Consider the following 27,719-nt stretch of genomic DNA (forward strand, 5'->3'; position numbering starts at 1 on the left):
ACAAGGAGAAATCTCGTGCTACCTAGACTTAAGCCAACAAAGTTGAAAATAGAGTCAAGAAACAGAAAGAAACAAATCCTGAGGAGGTGGCCCAGTCTCTGAACCCAACTATACCTGAAAATTAATCTAGCTCTGGATATTTATATGTGTTGATAATTTCCTTTTATTCCTTAATCTAATTTTAATTGAGTTAATGGTCTCTGACCACAGAGAGCTTCATAATGGATACAGTATCTATGGTGTCAATTTAAAGGATAGGAAATAGAGAAAATATTTTTTTATTTGTCTTTTAAAAAATTAATTAATTTGTTTATTGAGGTAACACTGATTTATAACATTATATGAGTTTCATGTGCACAGCATTATACTTCTACTTCTGTATACCCTACAGTGTGCTCACAAGATAAGAAATAACAAGTGTTGGTGAGGATGAGGTTTGTGGGAATGTAAATTGGTGCAGCCACTTTGAAAGTCAGTATGGAGGTTCCCCCCAAAAAATTCAGAGTAGAACTACCATATGATCCCGTTATCCCACTTCTGGGCATTTATCCAGAGAAAATATTTTTCTTAAACACAATTTTCCTTTATTTGAACTGAAACACTCAGTTATTCTGTAATGTGTATAAAAAGAAGAATTTATCGCAGAAAGAGAATAATTATAAAAGCATATGCAAAATACATGTCTAAATCTTCTATTCATATAATTTTCTTGTAAAAGTGAGTATCATTATGACATAATTATACTTTATCCAAATCCCAATGTAAAATTAACATTTCAAAGATATAATAGAATTATAATATTTTTCCTGCAGGCCAAAATATTTTATCAGTTCAACCTAAATTTATAATCTTCCAAACTTCACAGGAAGTATAAGAGACTATCTAAGGGAAGCGGGGCTGCCGAGGAGGAGGAGAAGGAGGGGCGCGTGGCTTCCAGCGGCTGGGGGCGCCTGCGAGCGGAGGGTGGGGGAGGCCCTGTCCCGGAGGTGGCGGTGGTGCCATCTTGGCGAAGGGGGGATCAGGAAGTGCGGACGGCGGGGGCGGCAGTGGAGCCTGGAGCGGAGGCCGGGGGGCTCCCGCCCGCCGGCCCTGGGGCAGCAGCAGCAGCCGGGCTGGGGCAGCAGCTGGGGGCGGGGGGTGGGGGGGCGCTGGGGGACAGTCCCAGGATGGGGGGCGGGGCCTGGGGCCTGGGCCCTGCCTGAGTGGGGAGCTGAAGCTGCTCCAGTTCCTTCTCCCCCACGCCGACGAGCGCTTCCGCATTGCCAGCGCCTGCCTGGACCAGCCGAGATGCGAGTTCCCGCTGGCTGAGGCCAGAGGGTCCGGGACAGGGGCCGCGCCCGGACCGCATCTCTCCCCACAGGGGTCGGTGCCTGGGGATCCCGTCCGCATCGACTGCAACATCACAGTGTCATAGCCAGCTGTGCCCCCCATCTGGTCAGCGGAGTCCGATGACCCTAACTTGGCTGCTGTCTTGGAGAGGCTGGTGGACATAAAGAAAGGGAATACTCTGCTACTGCAGCATCTGAAGAGGATCATCTCCAACCTGTGTAAACTCTATAACCTCCCTCAGCATCCAGATGTGGAGATGCTGGATCAGCCCTTGCCAGAAGAGCAGTGTACACAGGAAGATGTATCTTCGGAAGGTGAAGATGTGGAGATGCCTGGGGAACACAGAAGACCTAGATCACTATGAAATGAAAGAAGAAGAGCCAGCTGAGGGCAAGAAATCTGAAGATGACGGCATCGGAAAAGAAAACTTGGCCATACCAGAGAAAATTAAAAAGAACCAGAGGCAAGATTACTTAAATGGTCCGGTGTCTGGCTCGGCGCAGGCTACTGACCAGCTGATGAAGGAGCTCAGGAATATATACGGATCACTGAGTTTCAAAGGCGGAAACTATACAGTCAAACTCGTGAATGACAGCCTGTATGATTGGAATGTCAAACTCCTCAAAGTTGACCAGGACAGCACTTTGCACAACCATCTCCAGATCCTCAGAGAAAGGAGCCGACTTCATCCTACTTAACTTTTCTTTTAAAGATAACTTTCCCTTTGACGTGCCGTTTGTCAGGGTTGTGTCTCCAGTCCTCTCCGAGGGTATGTTCTGGGCGGAGGTGCCATCTGCATGGAACTTCTCACCAAGCAGGGCTGGAGCAGTGCCTACTCAATAGAGTCAGTGATCATGCAGATCAGTGCCACACGGGTGAAGGGAAAAGCACGAGTGCAGTTTGGAGCCAACAAATCTCAATACAGCCCGACAAGAGCACAGCAGGCCTACAAGTCCTTGGTGCAGATCCATGAAAAAAACTGCTGGTACACACCCCCGAAGGAAGATGGCTAACCCGGGAGTGCCATCCCCTTCCTCCTTCCCCAGGCATCACTGGACCAATTACCTTTGAATGCTGTATTTGGATCTCCCGCTGCCTCTGTGGTTCCCTCCCTCACTTTGCCTGGACATGATAGCTCTGCCTATTGCAGGACAATGATGGGTATTCTAAACGCTAAGGAAAAAAAAAACACAGAACTGTTTCAAGTACTCAAGACTGACTTACAGACCAACCAACCACCTGGCTGGAACCTTTGCTAGCAAGCATTCTTACAAAAGAAACTTTCGAGCCTCATTATATTGCTGGAAACTCAGCTGTGCTCCAGACTAGAGCCTCCTTACCTATGCTATGGATTTTTAATTTATTTTCCCTTATTTCATGTACACTGCTTTTTTTGGTTACAGTGTATGATGGATGTGTATGAAAAAAAAATGTACCTTTGGGAAAACAATTACAGTTTGTTGACTTGAAAAAAAAAAAAGACTATCTAAAACTCTACTAAATTTAAAATGAACAAATTTAATACCAGGTTTATAAACACGACACAAAAACACCTCAGATGACGGAGAGAATAAATTATATCTGTCCTAGAGTCAAGTCTGCATAAACCTATTTTTCTAGATAATATAGGTGAAGTGTTTTTTCTGTAATTGAGTAAAGGAAAGGAAACTTAATCAGCTTGCCTCGACACAGTGAAAAGTTTTCTTTGACGACCGTCAGTAAAGTGGCCAAGTACCTGATAATTATACTATCAGATGTTAATATTTCACTTCTGGTTGCTTAGCAGCCACCTGTATTTTAGAAAATAATATTCTATTTCTCTGACTATATGATGCATATCATTTTATATTATTTGGAAAATACTGAAAGGTATTAAGGAAATAAAAGCCTGCCATGTTCCAAACACAAGATAGTTATTACTGTTAACAGTGTATTGTATTTCTCTCCAGAATTTATTTTCTAGAATTGTATTGTATATATAATTGTCTGCATCTTGTTTTTTTAATATACACTTATTATATTTGATATTTTCCTACGACAATCATTTGTTTAAAAAAAAAAAAAAGCTTTCAATAAACATACATCTCACTTTAAGTAAGAGCCAAATTCTTACAGTAGTCTACATGAATTGCATCCTCTCATTATCTGTCTGACCCAACTACCTCCCACTCCTTAACTTTACTCTGGTCGCAACAAATCCACTGCAATTCCTCCAACATGCCATGATGAACCCAAGTTAATACCTTTGTAGTAGCTGTCCCCTTGGCCTGCAGTCCTTCCTCTCCTGACGTGCATGGTTCATTCCACCTCCTCCTCCAAATGGCAAAGTTCTGTGGGATGCACCATGACCTGTCAGGTGACTGTGGTCATGGTCTCTGGAGTCAGAATTCACATCCTAGCTGTGTGACCTTGGGAAAGCTGCTGAACCTCTCTGTCCTTTGGGGAATAAAAATAACTATTCTCAGGGCCCAAACTCTGCTCTTTTTTTTTTTTTTAAGTCTTTATTGAATTTGTTACAGTATTGCTTCTATTTATTTTATGTTTTGGTTTTTTGGCCATGAGGCACGTGTGATCTTAGCTCCCCAACCAGGGATCGAACCCGCACCCCCTGCATTGGAAGGTGAAGTCTTATCCACTGGACCACCAGGGAAGTCCCCAGCTCTTTTTTTAATGTTATTTTTTCCACAGTCCATTTGTATTTCATAGCATACTCCATTACTTACTGGTTATTACAGTTATTATTATAATTTACTGATATATTGTGTTTATTGTGTACTGTCTCATCTCCTCTCACTAGATTGTAAATTCTACAAAGGTAGGTTTTCACCCTGAAGTGTTCCTCAAAAAAAACTGCACTAAAAAATACACCCATATACACAAAAAATTAACACTAATATAGAACCTAGAATGCCATCACTGTCCTAAGCTTTTAAAATATATTAATCATTTGCTCCTGCCACAACCCATGGATAGGGATTATTATTATGATCTCCATTTTATAGATAAGAAAGTTGGGGCGTTCAAATACATAAGCAGCCTTCCCAACTGGTAATGCTAGTAACTGGTGAAAGAATTTGAACCCAGGCAGTCTGGCTCCAGACAGAATATTCTTGATCACTATGCTATGCTTCTACTGAATATGTATCGATTGAATGAACTGAACAAACCAAAGAAGGAAGCACTGTCATATCAACAGGATCACGTTTCTTTGATAGTCGCTACCTCCTTCTGAAAAAAAGTGAATTCTAGTTCTTCTAAGATTATCTTTTTCTCACCAGAGGAATGCAGGCAAGAAGGTAGAATAGTGAGGTTTTCATTTCTCATCTCACCTTCAACATGAGATGGGCCACCTTCCTGTTGGCTGAGTGTCCAAATATGTTGGATTTTCCTTTATTATTTTCGTCACCTTCACCCAGTTTCCAGCTCCACACTAATGATTTGCATCTGTAAAGCAAATAACCTTTGCTAGCCAGTGTGTTTTCCCTTTAACTTGGGCATGTTACCTTTTTATTTTAAATAAATATTATAGCACAACTTGCTAGTATACTATTAATATTAATAGCAGCAGTTTTCGAGCAACTACATCATAACTGTGTTCAATTCACTGGAATACTGTGTTCTTTTGCCACTCTATACATACTGCCCTTTAATATAGTATCTTTAATTGGGATACGAGTTGCTTGCTGGATGCATTATGAAACTCCACAGGGCTGTATTATGAGAGCAATACTTTCTAGCTGTGCTCAGCTCTGCTCTAGCTTTGCTTAAGTATGTCATATGAGGGAGGGAGGAGGGCTCCTCCTTTAATTCCTGAAAGGGAGTAACGAAACTACTGTTCACTGCCCCTCTCACCAAAAGAAAACAAAAATACACTTAAACTTAGCTGTCCTTTAGGACTACCTAGAACACTGTTTCTCAAAACAGAACCCACAGACAACAACTGCATCACAGGCAGCTTGAGTGCTTGTTAAAAAATGAGGACCAGTACCCCTCATCCTGACCTTTTAGTGAACTGAAATTTGAGGAGGTAGGACAAAAGGGTTTGCATTTTTAACAAGTACCCCCAAGTAATTTGTGTGTGTATAATATATACATTAAACGTTATTCAACAAATAAATGTTCAGCCTCTACTAGGTGCCATTTCCTGTACTGATTTCTGGGTATATAATAATAAACAGAAAGAGATATAATCGCTGTCCTCATAGAATTTCAGCCTAGTGAGGAGCCACGTATTTGTAAACGACCACCATACAAACAAGCACAGACTCTCAACTGGGATCCGGGCTATGAAGGAGAGAAATTCAGAAATATGGACAGTTGGGCAGGAATTTCAAGGAAGGCATCTCTGAACTGAAACCCAAAGCTGAGTATAAATGAACTCAGGAAGAGGGGAAAAGTGGGTTGTGTTCCAGCCAAGAAGAAAATGATGTCATAAATCACACGGGAGTAAAGGAGCTTGGAGAGAGAAGGACTAATGCACAAAGCCCAGGGCGTGATAGCAACAGGGCAGCGGAAGCAGATTGTGAGAAGAAGCCATTGAAGTGACAGCTGAGTCTTGTAGACTAGCTCCTCCTTTATTCTACAAATACAAAGGGAACCTCTTGGAGGCTTTAATGGGGGAGAGGACACTGGCAGTGTTATAGTTGACATTAGTCTTATCCTAGAGCTGCACTATCCAATCAGGTAGCCACTAGCCACATGTCTATTTATGTTTAAATGTAATAAAATTAGAAGTTCAATTTCTCAGTCACACTATTTACATTTCAAGTGCTTAAAAGCCACATGTGGCTGGTAGCTACCTATCTGACAGCACAGATACAGAATATTCATTGTCCCAGAGAGTTCTATTGGCACAGCTGCTCAAAGTGTGGTCTGCAGACCCCAGCGTGGCAGACATCCCCTGAGAGCTAGTTAGAAATGCACAATGTCAAGTCCCACACTGCATTTGAAGGTGATTCTTAGGTGACCTGTATGCATATTAAAGTTTGAGAACCATAATTCTAAAAGGTAACTGACCTTTTAATGGAATCCTATTAATCATTTGCTACTTTGAATGGGGTGAAAAGCACAGAGAAAATTCCAATATAGAGAATGACTGAAGAGATGAGGATATTGCCTGGTACCAATTTGGGCCTCAATTTCATGAGATGTCCTCAAGTCCCCTTAGGAACTCAGTGAAATATACACACCACCTGGTTCCAATCAAATGCTTTACATTTGGGGGGGAAAAGATTGTCTTACAGTTCTTTCCAAACGTGATTTCCAGGTATTGCCCTGCTGTCTTCCCTTCCCATCCTTTCCCCTGTACTATCCCTCTCTAATGTCTTGCTGTTGTGAGTAGGATTGCTACATATCATACCAACAGAATACAGGCTGTGACGCAAAAAGCTTAATTATCATTTTTAGGGTTCCCGGTGAAATGTTACTTGTTAGATTGTTAAAAGAAACTAATGAACTCACTGGCTTCCTGAAATTGTAGTTCTATTTTTCAGAAGTATGGTTGCCTATTTATTTTTAACTGTACTATTATCATACAAATAGATCAACTTGTGGTTGTTACCCATTTCAGACTCGTGCTCCACTCCACTTTTATTACACAGTCTGTTACATGACAAAATACCTGAGGAAGCTCACCAAAATCCCAGACTTCTAAACAAAGCATTATAACATGTGGGAGGATAGAAAAAACTTCCAAATAGCTAACCTAGGCTCAGGTTTAATATTTGAGCTAAAGAAAGACTAGGATAACAAAATGATAATAATCTTAAAACGAACACTTACTAATCATTAAGGACTGAATGTATCCTCTCAAAATTCATATGTGGAAGCCCTAACCCTCAATGTGATGGTATTGGGAGAGAGGGCCTTTGTGGGGTATGAGGGTCAGATGAGGTCATGAGATTTGACAAAGTGTCTCTCCTTGACCAAATTTTAGTCAGGTTCCTTTGATCCTCTTCCCAACTGGGCCTCAACTTTTGTCCTACTCTTTCTACCTCTGCATTGTACAATTTTAGCAAGAGTCCTGCTAAGTCAATTTAGCCAGAATTTCCCACCTCAATATCTGATCACCCTCAATAGCTAATTGGGTTCCTCTTCCCCCCCTTACCCCAGGTGACATCTGATCTCCCTGGCCCCTTAAGCAAGAACCCCGTTAGGTTCATTTAGCTAGAATCCTCTCTTACCCCTGATGTTTCTTCTTAGCAATTTTCCGTCTACTGACCCCCACCCTGATCCTTGGCTACAAATTCCCACCATTCCTCGCTGTATTTAGAGTTGAGCCACCTCTCTTACTTCAAAAATCCCATTGCAGTAGCCCTCATACCTAGCCTGATAATCCTGAATACAGCTTGCCTTACCACTTTAACAAGGGTCACAATAATTTTTTCTTTAATAGGGTGGGATTCTCATGATGGGATTACTGGTATGATAATAGAAAGATATCTCTCTTTCTCTCTCTCTCTCTGTCTCTCTGTCTCTCTCTCACAGACACACACACACATACACATTCTTTCTCTCTCTCTGTCTACAGAAGCATGGAGGAAAGGCCATGTGAGGACAGAGTGGGAAAGCAGCCATCTACAAGTCAGGAAGACAGCTCTCACTAGAAATCAATTTGACTGGCATTTTGATCTTGATCTTGGACTTTCCAGCCTGTAGAACTGAGAGAAATATATTTTTGTTGTACAAGCCACACAGTCTGTGGTATTTTTTATGGCAGCATGAGCAGACTGACACTATGTGCCATGCCCAGTGCTACATACTTCACAGATATTGTCTCATTTGAGCTTTAACCTACATTATTACTAAGCTAAAGTTACTAATATTATAAATGCTTTACAAATGAGGAAACTGAGGCTCAGTGAGGTTAAGTGACTTCCCAAAGTCCCTCTGTTATTATTCCAAAGTCATCTCCTATTTACTTTGAATCTGAGTCCAAAGATACCCCATGCAAAGCTTTAAGCAATACTATGTTAAATGCTAGCAGCTATAGAGCCATCCAAAGCACCCCAAGTACTTGAAATGTTAACACATTTTGACAGCTATATTAAACTATTACCTGCATTTAAACAGATGCTATTATTTTCACAGGTATAATTAGGCTTTATGTACAAAAGAAATATATCTGTGGCTATTCCTTGTTTTTTGTTTTTTTTTTAATTCTTTTTTTTATTCCTTGTTTTTATCCAAGAAATCTTACTAATTCGGGTTCATGTAGCACAGACAAGATGGCTTGCTAAACATATAAATGCACATCAAAAGCGAAGTCCTGTATGGATAGGAAACCTGAATTCTAATCCTATTTTGTAACTAATTATGGGACCTTGGGCAGGTCACTTTAGGACATATCTCATAGGACAAGGTGTTCCCTTATGGGAAAAAAGGGCTGTTGGTCTTTAGCATTACCCCTCCCCCAGAGTTAATACTCTTTGATTTTTGTTCTCAAAGGAAGTCTTATCAAGAACTCCATTATCTCAGCTGGCAAAATAAAATGTTTGATCTTTATAACAGGTTTAGGTCCTGCCACTTGATTACTTTGAATTTTGGTCCCCAAGGTAAAAAAATGAAAGAATGAAAGAGAGAGAGAAGAAGAAGGAAAGAAAGAAAGAAAGAAAGGGAGGGAGGGAGGGAGGGAGGAAGGAAGGAAGGAAGAAAGAAAAGAAAAAAAAGAAAAGAAAGTTGGTCAATCATATGTGCTATTCTACAAAAAAATAAAAAATAAAAAAATAAAAATAAGAAAGTTCAGACATCGATTAGCTGATAGAATCTGTCCTGCTAGCAAATGTAAAATAATTAGCTGTACTGGTTAGGACTTATTCAGTTACAAGTGACAGAAACCCATTTCAAAATGGATAAAGCAAAAAAACCAACAACAAAATATTTAGTGATACGCACAAATGAAAAGTTCACGGGTGGCATGGCTTCAGGCAAATATCTTTGCCTGCTGGCAAAGCTCTAGGCTTACACACTCATCTTCACTTTCCCAGACGGATGTCCCAGAATTAAATCTCATGGGCCAGAAAGGGCCATGTGCCACATTTGAAGCAGTCCTATGGCCAAGATAGGCCATATGCCTATACTTTGAACCAGAGATGAAGGCAGCCTCACTTTTAAACACCTAGAAACCACAAGGAAAATCCAGTAAAATTACTATAAGAATCGAGAATGAATATTTGGCAAGCAAAAAACAGTAGTCATCCACCTTATCAAGAAAAATATTAACAGTAAAGACATAATGGTAAGTGACAAAGTGGTTTCCCCATCTTACTAAAGATAATAACAGCTGTAAATTATTGAGCATTTCCTATACATCCGGGATTGTGCTAAATGCTGTACACTTGTTATCTACTTTATCTTACATACAGATGAAGAAGCAGAGGCTCAAAAAAGTCATGTCACTTGCACAGAATCCCTAAAGCTAATAATAGGCAGAGCTAAAATACAATATGGATTTATCTGATTTCCCAGTTCAGGTTCTTAAGACTCTTAACCACTATACTGCTTCCATAAGAACTAACTTGATATCTTATTTTCAGAGAATACAAGAAAACAGAAGCTGCAAAGTAAAATAACTTCATTACGTGGCTTCAAAAAATGATGGTTGTTTGTAACAACAGAAGAGTACAGTAGAATATGGTTGACTAATAATGTCCATAACCGATCTGTGACAAAATCAGTTTCATAGTGTCTTAAATAATTCAGATACCTTATTTCCAAAATACAACAGTGTTCCAAAAAATGATTTTCACAATAGATATGTACATGTATGGATGTGTATGTGTGTGTACACAGAAAATTAGAAATCAATGTTTCCAGAAGAGTTATTAACAATCAGAACATGAGAACCATCCACAGCTCTTACTAGTTATATCAGAATTATGAGTTATATCAGTTACTAGTGATATCAGAATTATTCAAAGTCATACTGGGACGTCACTAACCAGTCATCTGAAACTTGGCTGTTCATATGCCTGCAACCCACCAACCTCTACAGCCAGTCATTAAGTTACCACTTACCTAAACAATTTTCTACAGTAAGGTTTGGCAAAAGATGATCTATCGTTCAAATCCAGCCTGATGCCTGTTTTTGTCAGTAAAGTTTTATCAGAACATAGCCATGCACATTAATTTACATATTGCTTATTGCTGCCTTTGCACTACAATGGCAGAGTTAAACAGTTTCTACTGGGACGATCTATCCCCAGAGGTTGAAAATATTTGCTATTAGTCCTCTACAGAAAAAGGTTGCCATGTTCTAGAATATGGCATGCATGCTTCAAGGAGGATTTGAATGTTTAAAGATAAATTCCAAAAACCCAGAAATTTTTCTCCTAGTTTGTAAATCACTGGGAAGGAAACTAATATTTTATGAATACATATTGAATTTCTCATGCTATAAAAAGAATGTGATATCATACCTCAAACTGACCTTTGAAAATGCAGTAATGACGTGTTTATCAGGCAAGCTGCTCCAGAACAGTTGAGATGCCAGAAGTGTCCTCTCCTGCTTTAGGGCATCTTACTTTATATTGTTTCTATTTAGACCTTTAAAAAAGGAGTTAATGAGCTGAAACCTTTTCATTTACTCTCTTTGGGGCAACTGTCAATTGGAGGCTATGACATGTACTTTTTCTTGAAAAGTTTCCCTAAAATCTTTTAAACCTTAAAACTTTCCTTAACAGTTTCCCTTGCATTGGTTTCTACAAATTATATATACCTTGTTCCCCTCCCATTAAATCATGTTGACCCTGGAGTCATATATAAATTAGACATGTTCAACTCTTAACAGGCATTCATGGCTACTGAGGGACTTGTCCTTTGAAAGATTAACTGGGCACTTGGCCTTTATTGGTCTGTTCTTGGAATTACTGTGTTTCATCTGTTTTCCTTAAGCAGCTTGGGCTCTGGATGACCCACTTTCAATAAAGAAGGCTATTTGCTTAATGGAAGAGCATACTGTATTTTCCCTGATTCTGAATTAAACTCTAGGGATAATGTTTCCGTTTTTTACACGCAGACTCATTACTCCAACCTTCCCTGATTGGGTGGAAGGAGGATATTTTAGATGTGAAATTCAAGTTCTGATACTTTATCCTAAACTCTAGACTGCACAGGGAATCCCTGATCAAATTTCCAGCAGTTACATGAGACATATTAGGCATTAGGGTATACCACTGAGAAATATCTCTATGGTGTGCAAGTTGCTGCAGACATTTCACTTGTGCTATTTAAATAAACTAGTCATGTTTCATCATGCACCATAATGTTTCACTGTCAGGCACACAAACCCTAAGAATTTTCATATTTTCAACAAACTCAAGAGTAAAGCCATGAATTTGAAAATGTATGTGTTCACCCCAAGCCAGAGCAGAATATAATCCCCCTCAAAGGAGGAACACATTTTTGGCTAGCAGAAAAGCAAAACAAACTACAATCCTTAGAATATTTTAAAGTCAGCACAAGAAAGCTGTTGACAAGGAAAACAGGGTTGCAATGTGGATGAGAGAATCATATCTCCCAGTTAAGATCTTACTAAGAACAATTCATTCATTTCTGCATGTTGCTCCACTTACAGAAAGAAGTTGTGCCCCCCATTCCAATTCCAAATACTCCAAAGGAGCATTTGCATCAGCCCTCATATCTGTAAATTACACTCCTGGAATGTCAATTTCCTGGTACTGAAACTGCTAAAATGCAAATAGGAATGCTTTCACTGATCCTACAGTTACATATGTCTTGATAAGACTGCCTTAAGGCTTGTTTGAAAATATACTGAGTGAGTTCGATATATTTTTTCTCGACCAAGCATCCATCCAAGGAGAAAATGGTGTCACCATGAGGTGGCAATCTGTTCCAGCAGTCAGCATGTGACAAACAAACCAGCTGGAGACAGGTCTTTCTTTACCACTCTTAGAAGAAATCCATTCTCTTTCCACTGAGGATGCCCAGCTGCTCATGGGTAACCCTGGAGCTTTAAGTATATTTGCTCCAAAAAGGCAGAGTCTGTCTGAAGGTGCAGTCAGCACAAAGAGCAGAGTTAGGGGACTCAGAAAGACAAATCCCAAAGGGCATCATTTAAGTCCAAGAGTGAAGTGCTACCTAATGGAAGAACCACCGTAACTTTTCAGTTAGTTGAAGTTAATAAGTTCACTTTTTGCTTAAGCTGTTTAGAGATGGGTTATTGTCACTTGCAAGAGGATAGTCACAAGGACAAGGTATTTTTACAAATGCTCAAAACATAATGAAAGCTCTATTATGATATGTTTATCAGACATCAAAATTTTGAAGGTATGTGATACCTGACAGGAACATTTTGTGAGGGAGGAGGAGGAAGAATCTAGAAGAGTAGGCACAATCCATAGGCTCTGAATGGAATGCAGAATAATCAGGTACCCAGAACAGAGAGGTGGGGGGCTGGTAATGGGAGGGGCATTAAAAAGGGAAGCGAGCAGAGGTAGAAGACATGTTTTCATGTACTTGAGTGCAGTGTTTGGGGTTAGGAATGATTTAGCAAAATGTGAGATCTACAGTTTTATGCAGCTCAAACTAAACTACTCCAACAAAACTATTTCTCCACTGATATTACCTCTGCCATGAGCCAGGGTGTCCATTATGTTAATATTCATTTCATATTTTTTACCTTATTAAGAAATACCTCTACCACTTATCGGTTGAGAGCTTTCCAACCACTACACTGAGCTACTTGATGACCTTTCTCTCTATGGATGAACAGGTGGGGCCTGGAATGGCCAAACCCTTGAGCACATCATTGTGAACCATGAAAAGCCATGAACAGTAACAATGGGAATCGCTACAGTCATATATGTTTTGTTCAAGTCATTTTACCTCCCTAAGACTTAGTTTACTCATCTGCAAAAAGGAATAGAATATAGAGATGATATATTATAGAGCTTTGCAGTGAAAATTACCCTCAATATAAAATAATATATGAAAATGGTCTATGTGGCACCATAATACAGTAGGTACTAATTAAATTATAGCTGCTGTATTTTCTATAAACACATTTTACATTTGTTTGCCAATTACATTTGCATTTGTCTGTTGTGCATATTTAAGACAGAATTTACTTTTCCCAGACAAAATGTATACATGAAAGGATCTATAAAAGGAAAAATCTTGATTTTTCAAAATCCTATATTGTTGTCATGGTTAAAATACTGGAGTTTCAGAAGAAAAATGCTTAGAATCATGTAAATATCTAATTAACCCATCCTCCTAATCAGGTTATTTATTTTTTATAAAGCAGTTATTCACGCTGAAATTATCGAATGGCACAATAGAACAAAATTGGGTTTGTGCAATAATTTGAGGCAATCATGTTTTTATAAGTAAATAATATGCATAAATGAAACAGATTAATAATCTAATTATATTATGACTTCTTTTAGAGCCCGTTCATGTCCTAATTTCAAAAATGTGTATGTTAATCATGCTGTTTAACAGTGCAATCACAAAGGTCAGTGTACTTTACAAAAGCTGATAGGGGTCTAACAGACTTGCAAAAGGTATTAGTCTCAGCAGAAAGCTAGCATTTGGAAGTCAATGAAAAACCTGCAAAGTTGTGAAAGCAAATACAGAAAGAAGTGTCTATGCATAAAATATTCAGCAAGATAATAAGGTAATACGGCATTGGTGAACTTTATTTTTTTATTGAAGTACAGTTGATTTACAATGTGTTAATTTCTGCTATACAGCAAAGTGATTCAGTTACACACACACACACACACACACACACATTCTTTTTTTATATTCTTTTCCATTATGGTTTGTCATAGGATATTGAATATAGCTCTCCGTGTTATACAGTAGGACCTTGTTGTTTATCCATTCTTATATATAAAAGCTTACATCTGCTAACCCCAACTTCCCACTCCAACCCTCCCTCAACCCTCTCCTCCTTGGCAACCACAAGTCTGTTCTCTATGTCCATGATTCTGCTTCTGTTTCATAGATAGGTTCATTGTGTCATATTTTAGCTACCATATATAAGTGATAACATATGGTATTTGTCTTTCTCTTTCTGACTTACTTCACTTAGTATGATAATCTCTAGTTGTATCCATGTTACTGCAAATGGCATTATTTTGTTCTTTTTTATGGATGAGTAGTATTCCATTGTATGTACCACATCTTCTTTATCCATTCATCTGTCGATGGACACTTAGGTTGTTTCCATGTCTTGGCTATTGTGAATAGTGCTGCTATGAACTTTGGGGTGCATTTATCTTTTTGAATTATAGTTTTGTCTGGATATACGCCCAGGAGTAGGATTGCTAGATCATATGGTAGTTCTATTTTTAGTTTTCTGAGGAACCTCCATACTGTTTTCCACAGTGGCTGTACCAACTTACATTCCCATAGCATTGGTGAACTTTAAAAATTGTAATGCAGAGTGCATATGGAAGAGAACAAAAAAAAATTTCAATGGCTAAAGATTTGTGACTTTTTTCTGGGATGAATATAGTAAAAATCAATGAAGAAAAAGTTGAACATAAGTATAAAAGAGATACTATGTTCTTCTGGTAATAGAAATGGCAATTAAATATAAAGTACTTGCTTCTCATCCAAGTCTCCTCTTCCTCTTTACCCCAAACCCATCCTTCAGCACAGCCTCTACCTTCTCTCTTTTATAATGCACTTTCTGAAACTGAAATAAAACATACAAACACAAAAATGCATACAGAAATTTATAATCATTTTTGAAGTTTTTATAAATGGACTCACACAATATGTATACTTTCTTTTGGGGTTTCCTTCACAAATTATTATGGTTGTGAGATTTTCTTCCATGTTGTTACATGTAGTAGTAATTTTCATTGCTCTAATGTATATACCACAAGTTTTGCCATTAAAATAGTGTATTGTTATAAATAGCCTGGACCACCTTTTCTACTTATGTATTTTTGGAATATAACTAGGAGTGGAATTGCTGAGTCAAAGCACTGTGGAGCTCATCCTTTAGGTTTCCAAACTGATAGTGCTAACTTATGCTATTGCAAGCACTGCTTGGATGTTTCCATGGGTCCATAAGCCCCTCATTAGTATTACCATGTTTACTTTGTTTTGAATTTTAGCCATTTTTTATATGTAGTGACATCTCACTGGGTTCCTGTTTTATTGAGGTATAGTATACATGCAACAAAAGGCACATAAGTGTCAATGGGTTTTGACAAATTTATTTACCCATGTAACTACTATCCAAAGCAAAATATATAGAATATTTCCATTATCCCAGAAAGTTCTCTTGCCTTTTTCCATTGAATTTCATACTCTCACCTTAAGAATTGCTGTCCTGATTTCTGTCACTATGGTTCTCTTCTTGGACTTAAAATAAGTAAAATCCTACAGCGTAAAATCACTTATGTGTGACTTCTTTTGCTCAACATTGTGTGCTCGACATTGTGTTTATAACATTCGTCATGGCATGTGTCCGCATTATTAATTTCCTTTTCGTTGTCAAGCAATATTCCATTGTATGAATATACCACAGATTGTTTATTCCATTCTCCTTGTGGATGAGCATTTGAGTTGTTTCAAATTAGGTTATGATGAACATTTTTTATAAATCTTTTGCAGACAGAGGTTTTTATTTATCTTGGGTAAATACCTAGAATGGAATTCTCAGGGTGTGAGATAGAATGTATATTTAATTTGACAAGAAACTGCCAAACAGTTATGCAAAGTATTTGAACAATTTAACCTTCCTACCAGCATTTATGAAAGTTATAGTAGCTCCACATCTTTGCCAACAATTAGCATTGTCACTCTTAACGGATATATCCATTGCAGTGGGTGTAAAATGATATATGATTGTGGTTTTAATTTTCTGATAATGATGTTAAGCATTTTTTTACATGCTTGTGCTTATTGATCATTCTTATATCTCCTTTTGAGAAGTGTCTGTTCAAAAGTTTTACCCTTGTTATTGAGTAATCTGTCTTTATAACATTGATAAGTAGAAGTTCTTTATGTATTCTAGGTAAAAGTCCTTTCTCAGATTTATGCATTGTAAATATTTTGTTTCAGTCTGTGACTTGCCTATTCATTTTCCTAATTTCTTTCATAAATAGAAGTTTTATCTTTAACGTTGATAAAGTTCATATTATCCGTTTTTGTAATGACTAGTGCTTTTTTGTGTCTGTCCAATAAATCTTTGCCTACTCAAGATAACAAAGACATTTTCCTACAGATTTAGGGTTGTAGATTTTAGATGTAGGCCTTTGATCTATCTTGAATTAATTTAATTTTGGAGTGATATATGGAATTGATTCAGCATTATTTGTTTAAAGAAACTTTCCTATCCCATGGATTTAATTTCACACCTTAGTTTAAAATAGCTGGCTGCATATATAGGTCTATATCTCAACTCCATTTGGGTCTACTGATCTATTTGTTATTCCTTATACTGATAATACAGTCTTAATTAACGTAGCTTTATAGTGGTTCTCAATAGCAGGTAATATGTCTTTCAACTTTGTTCATTAAGAAAAAAATATACATGCTCTTATATAAACATATATTTTATTATATTTTATATAAATATACATATCCTTTGCAATTGCATTTTAATTTTAGAATAAGTTCATGAATTTCTTCAAAAAATACTGCTGGAATTTTGATTGGGACTGAGTTGAATCTACAGATTTCTCACTGCTTTTGTGATTTATTATTTATCTTTTGTTTTCAGCAATATGACATATCTCATATTTTTCTTTGTATCTATGTTTCTTCGGTTTTATAGCACTTCTTTTTTTTTTTTTTTTAATTAATTTATTTATTTATTTATTTTTGGCTGTGTTGGGTCTTCGTTTCTGTGGGAGGGCTTTCTCTAGTTGCGTCGAGCGGGGGCCACTCTTCATCACGGTGCGCGGGCCTCTCACTGTCGCGGCCTCTCTTGTTGCGGAGCACAGGCTCCAGACGCGCAGGCTCAGTAATTGTGGCTCACGGGCCTAGTTGCTCCGCGGCATGTGGGATCTTCCCGGACCGGGGCACGGACCCGTGTCCCCTGCATTGGCAGGCGGGTTCTTAACCACTTTGCCACCAGGGAAGCCCCTATAGCACTTCTTGAATCTCTGCCTTGAACACTCTCTTCAGTTTTTTTAACATTCTTAGTCTCAATATTCTCAACTATTGTTTCTGCCCAATTCACTCTTCTGTCCACTTTTAAGACTCCAATTACATATTTGTTAGACATTTGCACTATATTCTAAATATCCATTATGTTCTCTAAATTTTCTATCCTTTTGGAGCTTCACCTTCAGTTTGAATATTTTCTTTTGACTTATTTTCCAGCTTCTTCTTTCTTCAGCTGTATCTAGTCTGTTGATAAACCCAACCACTTAGTTTAATAAAATCTCCACTGTTGAGATCTTAACCACTCATTTTATTTACTTAAGTTCTAGAATTCCCATCTTTTAAAATTTCCAGTTCTCTGCTAAAATTCTCCATCTTGTCACAATTTCTGAACATATTAATTAAGCTATAGTTTATAACTCTAATATGTGGTTGTTCTCTTGGCTTTTTTTTCTTGTTTTTGGCCGGTTCTTGATGTTTTGCACCTGATTGTTTTTTATGGAAGTATAGTTGATTTAAAGTGTTCTATTAGTTGCAGGTGTACAACATAGTGATTTGATATTTTATAGATTATACTCCATTTATACTTATTATAAAATATTGGTTATATTCCCTGTACAATACATCCTTGTATCTTATTTATTTTATACGTGCCTGATTATTTTTTATTGCTCACCCACATTGCCTACCATTGTATAGAAAATTGGTATCAATCATTTGAAGCTTTAACTAATGTCATCTTTCTCCAGAGAGGAATTATTTTTGTTATCATGAAGCAGGGGGGTACATCGCCATAATCCACACAGGAGTTGAGATGATTTTAAGCTGGGCATTAGTTATTATGAGAGCTTATTTAGTTCCCATTCAATATCACACGTAGAATGCACTACCTTTAGATACCAACTGACAGATCGGGGTATTTACCCAGAGCCCTTAATTCCATAGTTTCCCCAGCAACATAAGACAGCCCATATTCTGCTCAGTTGATTATCCTCTCAACCATTGCTTTAGCATTTGGCATTAATTTTACTGGTAGAAGTGGCTCCAGATACTGAAATAACCTCCCTTGGTATTCCTCATTTTCTGTCTCTTGGCTCTTTAAGTTTTCAATGTATTGGTACCTTTTTTATGTCTTAAAACAGATAATTTTCTAAATATTTTTCTAGCTTATTTCATTGTTCTCAGCAAAAAGGCTGTTCTGAAACCTAGTTAGTCATTACTAGAAACAGAATTTCTGTATCATTGCTTAAAAAATAAATATTTGTAGAAGTTAATGGACCAGCTTTCAAAAATATTAAAATATTATCCTGTCTGATAAATCTAATAGAGACGAGATTTCCCTAATGTAAATTCAGTTCAATGACATGCAAAAAATTTAGCTGAGATATGTCAATCTGTAATTGGTAATTTATGATATTGCTTGATGATAAGGAAAAATGCAACTCATGAGTGTAAATTACCGAGAATAGAGCAAGATGAAAAAAAAAAAAAAAAGAAGAACCAAAACCAAAAAAAACAGCATAGTAAAAGCTGAAAGAACTGAGCTGAAATTTAAACCACCACCCACCAAAGACAAGACAGATCTTACAGTTCAGATGTATCCAGACTGATTGCCTCCCAAAACAAAAACATCCACATTCCCAAGAGGATTATAATAGAAACCAGAGTGTATACAATATAACATAAACAATGACCAACATACAACCCAAAATTGACATGGAAAGACATAGGAAAAAGAGACTCATTTTTAAGTGAAAAGACAACAGATGCCAAGGTCAAGATGACCCAGATTTTGTAATTATCCAACAAGGACTTTCCAGCAGCTATTTTAAAGATCACTATTTGTTATAACTTTCATAACAATATACTGAAATGAATGTAAAGATGAGAAATATCAGTAGAAAATGAAACTATAAAAAATAACTAAATGAAGCAATTATACTCCAATAAAGATGTTAAAAAAATAACTAAATGAAAATTTTAAAAGTAAAAAGTATACTATCTTACTTACATAAATAGTTCACTGAATGGGCTCAAAACCAGAATGTATGTATATATATATATATATATATATATATATATATATACACATATACATATATATATATACACATACATATATAAAAGGTGTAAAGTATGTTACATTGTTGTCCTAGAAGAAGAGAATAAAGAGTTTAGGGCAGAAGTGTATTTGTAGAAATAACATTTCAAAATATACTAAATTTGGTGGGAATCATAAATTTATAGAATCTAGAAACTCAGTAAATTCCAAATAGGATAAATTCTAAGGAAAACATGCATAGATACGTAATAATCAAAATGCAAAAAATCAAAGACATTACAAACGAAACTTAAATACGTTAAAGAGAGGAGGAAAACCATTTAAATCACTTTTGTCCTAAAGGACAAAAGTTCTTATTTCCTCAGCTGCCAGAACTTGTTGGCTACTGAACACTCACAGAAGAGACCTGCTCAAGAACTGCCCTCATTCACAGGGGCTCCCTCACCCCCATTGCGCTTCTGTCCCAGGGGCCCCCGCATTCAGTGACTGGTCTGTGCTGGGTACAAAAGTCCAGCCGCCTCGCCGGAATTCAGGACAAGTCTGAAGGGTCACTGCAGCTCCACAGCTCCCCACAGAATCAGCCTTTGTTCTCACAACATCACAGTACAACTTTTTCCTCTGCATGATCTTATTTCATCCCTCCCTGGTAGGTGCTGCTCGAAAGGCACTCCCCAAAAAACCTTGTGCACGCAAATCTCTGTCTCCTAGTCTGTTTCCTGGGTAACCTGACCTAAGAGAGTTTATCATACACAGAACCCTTCTAAAGCTGAGTCCTTTGAAAAAACTGCAAAAGATGAGGGGGTGAGAAAAGAACAAGCATAACAACAACTTTCAGTTGAAAATAATCACTTAGATTGTTTCTCTCAGTATGATGGGCTAAATAAAACACATTCATGGAAAGCCAAATGACAGTGTTGAGACCCACTTTCCATCTAGACTCTACCAACTCTAAGAGCCATACGTGGGTTCCATCTACCACCAGTCTGCAGTGCCAAAGATAAAATAATAGAACACGACTGGAAATATATGAAAAAATGAGAAAATGCTCCCTTAAGCCATAAAGGGTGTAGAGAAATAGGTGCTGAGTTATCATAAGAAGCCACAGTTATTCACTGGCATTCACAGCAAATAGACCAAATCTTCCTTAAGAGGCAATGACAGCTTTATGCTGGAAAAACCATCTCAAATTCTTTTCTTAGGTCAAGCATATAAAAAAAAATTACAAAAACATTCTCAATAAGTCTAAAATGGGGATTAAAGGTGTTTTGGTTGAGGTTTTTGCTTACCCTGTTTCTTCCATTTGAAAAAAAATCCAGTCTTCTTAATAATCCCTTTCATTATATAGCTCCCTAGAGTTTAGAGCACACTATTATATACAGTATCTCATTTATATTTTTGTTACTGCCCACACAGTACACGATTATTGTAGAATTATTGAAAAACACAGAGAAGCAAAAAGCAGTTAACAGATTATAGGTAATCCTAGTAACAAGATAAATATTGGAGGCATATTTTCTTTTGCCTTCTTAGTATTCCATCCTCCCAAAGAGCCCACTGTTTTTCCTGTAGAAAACTCAATTCAATTCTCCACAATTCAATCCAAGTGTGGGTATGACGTACCCTACCCTTTACTCAACAAAAGCATGTTTGTCTCAGGCCTATCTAATCAAATCTCAAAATGATTGGTTCAGGGAACAGTATGAGGCAAGACAGGCCAGTGAATGTTGGGATGTTTGAGGCAAAAATTAAGGAAGATTTTTTTTTTTCCAGCTGGGGATGCTAACCTGGTAGGCAGTGGATTTCCATGTGGCCATCTTAGTCAACATATGTGGTGGTCCTACCTGAAACTAAAGCTAACACAATGGAAGCAGAGTACAGGTGAAGCCTAAGAGCTCATTTAAGCCTTTGAATCCAGTTGTGCTCAAATCTCTTTTGAACTTTTCAGTTTGAATGAGTTAATACAGTCCCTTTTTTCTTAAGCCTATCTGAATTTCATTTGCATTACTTACAATTGAAAGAGCTCTAATAATACATAACTGTTCATGATTTGCTTATTGTTTTTCCTGGTTATATTTAGATAGATATACACAGTTTAATAAACCACAGAAAAACAATAAAATTTGGAAGTATTTCATCTTTATGCATAAAACCATCCAGCATAGCAGGTAAGGCAAATATTATTAATTCTATTTTACAGATAAACAAGGAACAAAGGACAAAGCTAATATGTCATATTTTGGACTGGAACCTAGGTCTTTCTAATATCTGATATTTTTTGTATTATATGACATTGCCCTTCCCACTGTCTCATTATTCTAACCATTTATTTCCTGAATATTAATAAGGATTACCTACCATCTGAGAGTAAAAGTGAAGGAAGAAATTGTGAGTTTATAAAGAACTTTATCAATCCTCAGAATGAGAATTCTAGACAATAATGATATTGCAAAGAGAGCTAGGACCTCCAAAATTATGGATAGAGGTTTAAAAATATCCATTCCTTCATTCAACATCTATGTGTTTTGTGCCTTCTTTGTACCAGTGTCTGTCTCAGAACACTGGGAATGCAACTATGATCAAACCCTAATTTGTCCCTACCCTCATGGAGTTAGAGAACAGAAGAAGGAGACAGAACACATCCAAGTATGTACACAAATGACATGAAAATTCCAACTCTGACATGTACTTTGTAGAGGAGATATTTTGCTGCTAAAAGAGTTCATATTAGGGCAGTTTGATGTAATGAGGAGAGTTAAGGAATGTCCAAGGGAGGAATGATGCTTAAACTGAGACCTTCAGGATAAGCAGACCTAAAAGGTGATGGAAAAATATTCTAAATGGAGGCAACAGCGTGTGCAAAGATCCTGTGAAGGTGGGAGGGTTGATGAAGAATACGTAGGACCAGGAGAAGGTCTGTGAGTCTGGACTGTTTAAAGCAAATGGTACCATGACTGAAGCTGTGGCTGGCTTTCGTTTCTTTAGAACTTAGATTTCTAAGATTAGGTATCAATTTTTAAAGTGGACTCAGTCCACTCTGTCCCGACATATAAGTAGACATTTTCCCCACACAAATTAGCTACCTGTTGTTACAAAAATCTGTAAAGAGATTCTTTTAAAAGAATATGGGGCTTCCCTTGTGGCGCGGTGGTTGAGAACCTGCCTGCCAATGCAGGGGACACGGGTTCGAGCCCTGGTCTGGGAGGATCCCGCATGCCGCGGAGCAACTGGGCCCGTGAGCCACAATTGCTGAGCCTGCGCGTCTGAAGCCTGTGCTCCGCTACAAGAGAGGCCGCGATGGTGAGAGGCCCGCGCACCGCGATGAGGAGTGGCCCCCACTTGCCGCAACTGGGGAAGGCCCTCGCACAGAAACGAAGACCCAACACAGTCATGGATAGATAAATAAATAAATAAAAGAACGTGAATTTCTTTAAAAAAAAAAAAAAAAAAGAATATAACTAAGTTAACAGTTGTTTTTTTTTTTTTTTTTGCTTTGCAATATGTAGCCTATCCTTTTCTTGCTTCAATTTAAAATATTTTAAGACAATACCTTTTCTGTGCTAATGCTTCCTAGAATTACACAATTTTATATATGGAAGAGATCATAAAGATTTTCTAAAATAATCCTTTAATTTTAAGGATGGAGAAATTAACCCCCCAACCCTACTCCCTTAGTGTGACTTACACAGTCACCCTGTTAAAATGGCACAAATGACTAGTTATTTCTCCAAAAATCATTTTTGCCAAACTAAACCCCAATTTCTATATCCAGCTATTATCTTGTCAATTCTTTAATCCTTTTCATTGACTGTCTCGTTTTCCCACATCTTTTGTTAAGCTCTAGAGCTCAAAGCATGTCACGTACGTAATGACAGCCAGCGTACTGAAATGAAACATTAAAATGAAAACTCTGCAGAATTTTTCACATTGTATCCCTAAAATATTTGTACCTAAATGTTACGAATGTGTTTAATATTGCCATCTAAATAAGACTGTAAGTCTTATTACAGACATGTAAAAAGCTCTGTGATAATACAACTACAATTGACTTTGTAAACTCATATATTAGGAGGCATATGTTACTCAATCTATTTTTAATAAGAAATTGTCTTAACAGTACATTTGAAAAGAGATTATAAATACGGGAACAAGAAAGAGATAAGATTTGTAACTAGAGAGTTAAAACCATCTGTTATATAAGTAATTGTTTAAATTTTCCTTTTCTTTCATATAAGTTAAATATTTCACAATGAATTACCTAATAATTAACAGATTTATTGGCAGCCTGAAAATTCACATTCGTTGTAAATTTATTCAGCCACTTCCCCTTGCCCTTAAATCCTTTTCAGAATCAGTTTAAGAGTTTAAGTCTGCCTTGGTTTTTTCGTATCACCCTTCGTTTATTTTATTTTTTGATAATAAAATGGATTAAAACTTCTGAGCAATTATAAATGGAGCCATCCTCCAGCTATCATGAAATAATTACACTGAGAAAAATGTTGCTTTTGCATAGTGTCACATAAGAGATAAAGTAACATAAAAAGCAAGCAAATTGATTCTCCATATTGTACATAAATTAATAATTTATCATAGTAATACCGGGAAATAATAAAAATTAAAGAGTACATAAAAATTCTAATGAAAAGCAACCATCCTCACAATTGCACCCTTTATGTCATTTTTTTGTAATTTTGAATAAAATTTTTACAGCTCTATTTCTTGTGTCATTAACCTCAGTCAGTATAATAGTTTTGTCAAGGTAAGATGGACATATCATCACCCATGCCCTTCCATCCCATCTTCTCCCACTGCTTTTAACCTTCTATCTTTTCTCAAATATTTCTTTGTTTGCATATTTTTAAGATTAAAATTAACATTATATTCTGGGTGTACTCCGATGCTTTCGCAAAAATGTTCTTGTAAAAGGGTTTCATCTTCAAGGAATTCATGGAAAAGACTCTGACAAGTACAGGTTTCTGGTAACTGACTATACTGCTGAACTGAATGAATAAGCATTTTCAGAACTCTAATGGAAAACTGATGAATTCATAAAAGTGCTAACAAAAGATCAAGATGAAAAAAATATTAATTACATGGGACTGAGTGAACTGATGAGGATGATTATAATTTTTGTGACTTTCTGTTTGAATAAAAAAAAAAATCCCACAAGGACTCAGAGGCAAAAAATATACAAAAAAAAAACCAAACAACATAAAACAACATTATAGTCTATATTCATAATTTTGTCTGAGCTTTTGTACAGATTTATTAATAAAGTTGAAAACTAATAGTCTGTATCAATATTATTATGAATGTCCTAACTTCACATGTCTTTGCCATATTGAGAACTTTCTACTTTATTGTAGCTTATTTCGATTCCAGAGTAGCTGTGAGGAATAAGTCAAATAAAATTACTTTTCTTACACTCCTTTACTTCAAACCATTCCACATATTAGTCTGCTTCATATTTTCCTATACAAAATTTGATTTTTCCTGAACAATCTAATCGCCTTTCCTTTTTCTTCTTGACCAAAAACCAAAACAAGAAAAAGCTTCACCATAGCTTCAATTTATCATATACCTATTGACAAAAATATCACATATTATATAAGATCTTTTCCCCCAAATATAAAAATCCCAAAGTACTATAATCTTCTCCAATCTTAGAGTCATGTGATCAAAAGCTGTTAACCTAGAACTTCTCCACTCTCCTAGGCTATAACTATACTTTCCTGGATCTCATGAGCTTTGTTTTTCTTGGTTTTCTTCCTAATTTTGCTAGAGTATTTCAAGAAATTTCTACGAAAAGATACACAAATGGTAAATGCTGACAGTCTTGAACATTTTAAATTTGTTTGAATTGATTGATATTTTGGATGAATATAGAATTCTAGATTTAATATATTTTTTTCTCAGGACTTTAAAGGTATTGCTTCATTAACTTTTATCATTCCATGTTACTGATACCTGCCTGCTTTGCTTTACTTTGTACATATCCTATCTTCTGTTTAAGTATTTTTCAACTTAGTTTCAGAGTCTTCTCATCATTCATGAAATCACATAAATGTGACAAGGTGTAGCAATTTTCATGTTCATAAACGAACACTTTTATGTTAAAGTCTCGTAGTTCCCTTCCACAGTGTGAGATTTTCTTGTGTAATTTCTTTGATGATTTTTCTCTTGTCTGTTTTCTTAACTCTTTTTCCAGGGCTATAATTCTGATGATGAATGTTCTATACTAGCTATCTGTTTCTCAAGTTTTTTCAAATAGTTTCTGTGTCTAATATTTTAGCTCTTCATTCTGGGATATTTTATTTAGATTAATTTCCAACTCTTCAATTGATTTAAAAATTTTGCAATCGTATTTTTAACTTATAACAGTTATTTTCATGCTCTATAATGCTTTATATCACCTAGTCTATTCTTCATGTTTTATGAGTGCAATCGTTTACCACTCAAGGAAGATTAAAATTAGTTTTTCAGGTTTTATTATATTCTGTTTTGAAGACATCACTGTTTTATTTTTAAGAGACAGTTTTAAAGAATTATTTCTGTATCCTAAGGAGGTCAGTTTTTCTTCAATTTACATCTGTCTTTTTCATTATTCTAGCTTTCTTCATAATTCAGGTGATATCTAACTACCATTTCTTATTTAAGAATAAAGAGCTGAGAGGACTACTTTAGGTAGCTAATATGAGTTTCTTTTGCTTTTTAATAACTTTGTCTTTTTTCTAACAGATCTTTTCTCAGAGTGGCATGCCAGATTAGGAAGTCTGGTGTTAACTATAAGGCTTCAATTTAGGGTGATCACGCAAGAAAATGCTAGCAGGCCAAGCATGGTTCTATTAAATGACAGAATTAAGAAGGGTTTTATTCCAAGTCGCCATCACATGTACCAAATGTATTAGTTCTCCCAAGAGACTGCATCTGATTTCTTTATAGAAGACCCTCCTGGATTGGTAGTGGCTGTTTATACTGGGTTGTTTCCTGGTCAATCAATCCCCCAATTCCTACATTCATTCTCATTATTTCTCTCTTTCCTTTCTTCCAACTCCAATTTGAGCACCTTTCTGAAGTTTTGTTTACCGAATCTTACCTCCACAAGAGTTCTCTAGGGTCATATGTTGGGCTACAGCTTCTAAGAGTCTGAAGTACATTCATTGTTCAAACAACAGACTTTCTAGCTTGCAGAAATGTCTTGAGATCTCACGTGTTAATTCTCTTTGTCATTCCGGGTTTATTATTATTTGCACTTCCATGCCATGATCATAATGGGACCTCTGAGGAAGAGATCCAAACTTTCCAGCTTCCAAAACTGAGCTAGAAGCTAAAATTATTTAAGTTAATATGTTCAGCGAATTTTCATCCCTTTTGTAATGTTGTAGCTGAATTTCTTTCTTCTGTGTCATTTGCTGTGATTTCCTGAAATGTGCTTTATAATATTGTTGTTACACATTACTTTTGAGTGGTTTGATCTAACCTTTGTATTTTTTTTTAAATTTATTTATTTATTTATTTATTTATGGCTGTGTTGGGTCTTCGTTTCTGTGCGAGGGCTTTCTCTAGTTGCGGCAAGCGGGGGGCCACTCTTCATCGCGGTGCACGGGCCTCTCACTGTCGCGGCCTCTCTTGTTGCGGAGCACAGGCTCCAGATGCGCAGGCTCAGTAGTTGTGGCTCACGGACTTAGTTGCTCCGCGGCATGTGGGATCTTCCCAGACCAGGGCCCGAACCCGTGTCCCCTGCATTGGCAGGCAGACTCTCAACCACTGCGCCACCAGGGAAGCCCTGTATTTTTTTTTTTATAAATTTATTTATTTATTCTTGGCTGTGTTGGGTCTTCGTTTCTGTGCGAGGGCTTTCTCCAGTTGCGGCGAGCAGGGGCCTCTCTTCATCACGGTGTGCGGGCCTCTCACTGTTGTGGCCTCTCTTGTTGGGAGCACAGGCTCCAGACGCGCAGGCTCAGTAGTTGTGGCTCACGGGCCTAGGTGCTCCGCGGCATGTGGGATCCTCCCAGACCAGGGCTCGAACCCATGTCCCCTGCATTGGCAGGCAGATTCTCAACCACTGTGCCACCAGGGAAGCCCCCTAACCTTTGTATTTTTAAGTGTCACTTGAGGGAAATAAAAACACACATTAAGCCAAATACTGGAGCAAAATTGGTAAACCCTTATTATTTATAAATTAGTAGCTTTTTAGAGTGTACTGGGGTCTACCATAAATTATATGGGCATATTCTTT

General features: G+C 37.1%; 1 long non-coding RNA gene and 1 pseudogene across 2 annotated transcripts in view; one reads left to right on the forward strand and one right to left on the reverse strand.

Annotated features, from left to right (window-relative positions):
- Positions 1 to 27,719, reverse strand: part of LOC309607165 — a 194,342-nt gene that overhangs the window by 66,857 nt on the left and 99,766 nt on the right. The gene's annotated exons all lie outside the window — the stretch shown is intronic.
- On the forward strand, positions 1,334 to 18,918 carry LOC309606980 (ubiquitin-conjugating enzyme E2 Q1 pseudogene; annotated as a pseudogene). Its single transcript has one exon. The product of its transcript is annotated as a ubiquitin-conjugating enzyme E2 Q1 pseudogene (transcript).

This window comes from Balaenoptera borealis, assembly GCF_965194805.1.
Source record: "Balaenoptera borealis genome assembly, chromosome: 12".
Lineage (NCBI taxonomy): Eukaryota > Metazoa > Chordata > Mammalia > Artiodactyla > Balaenopteridae > Balaenoptera > Balaenoptera borealis.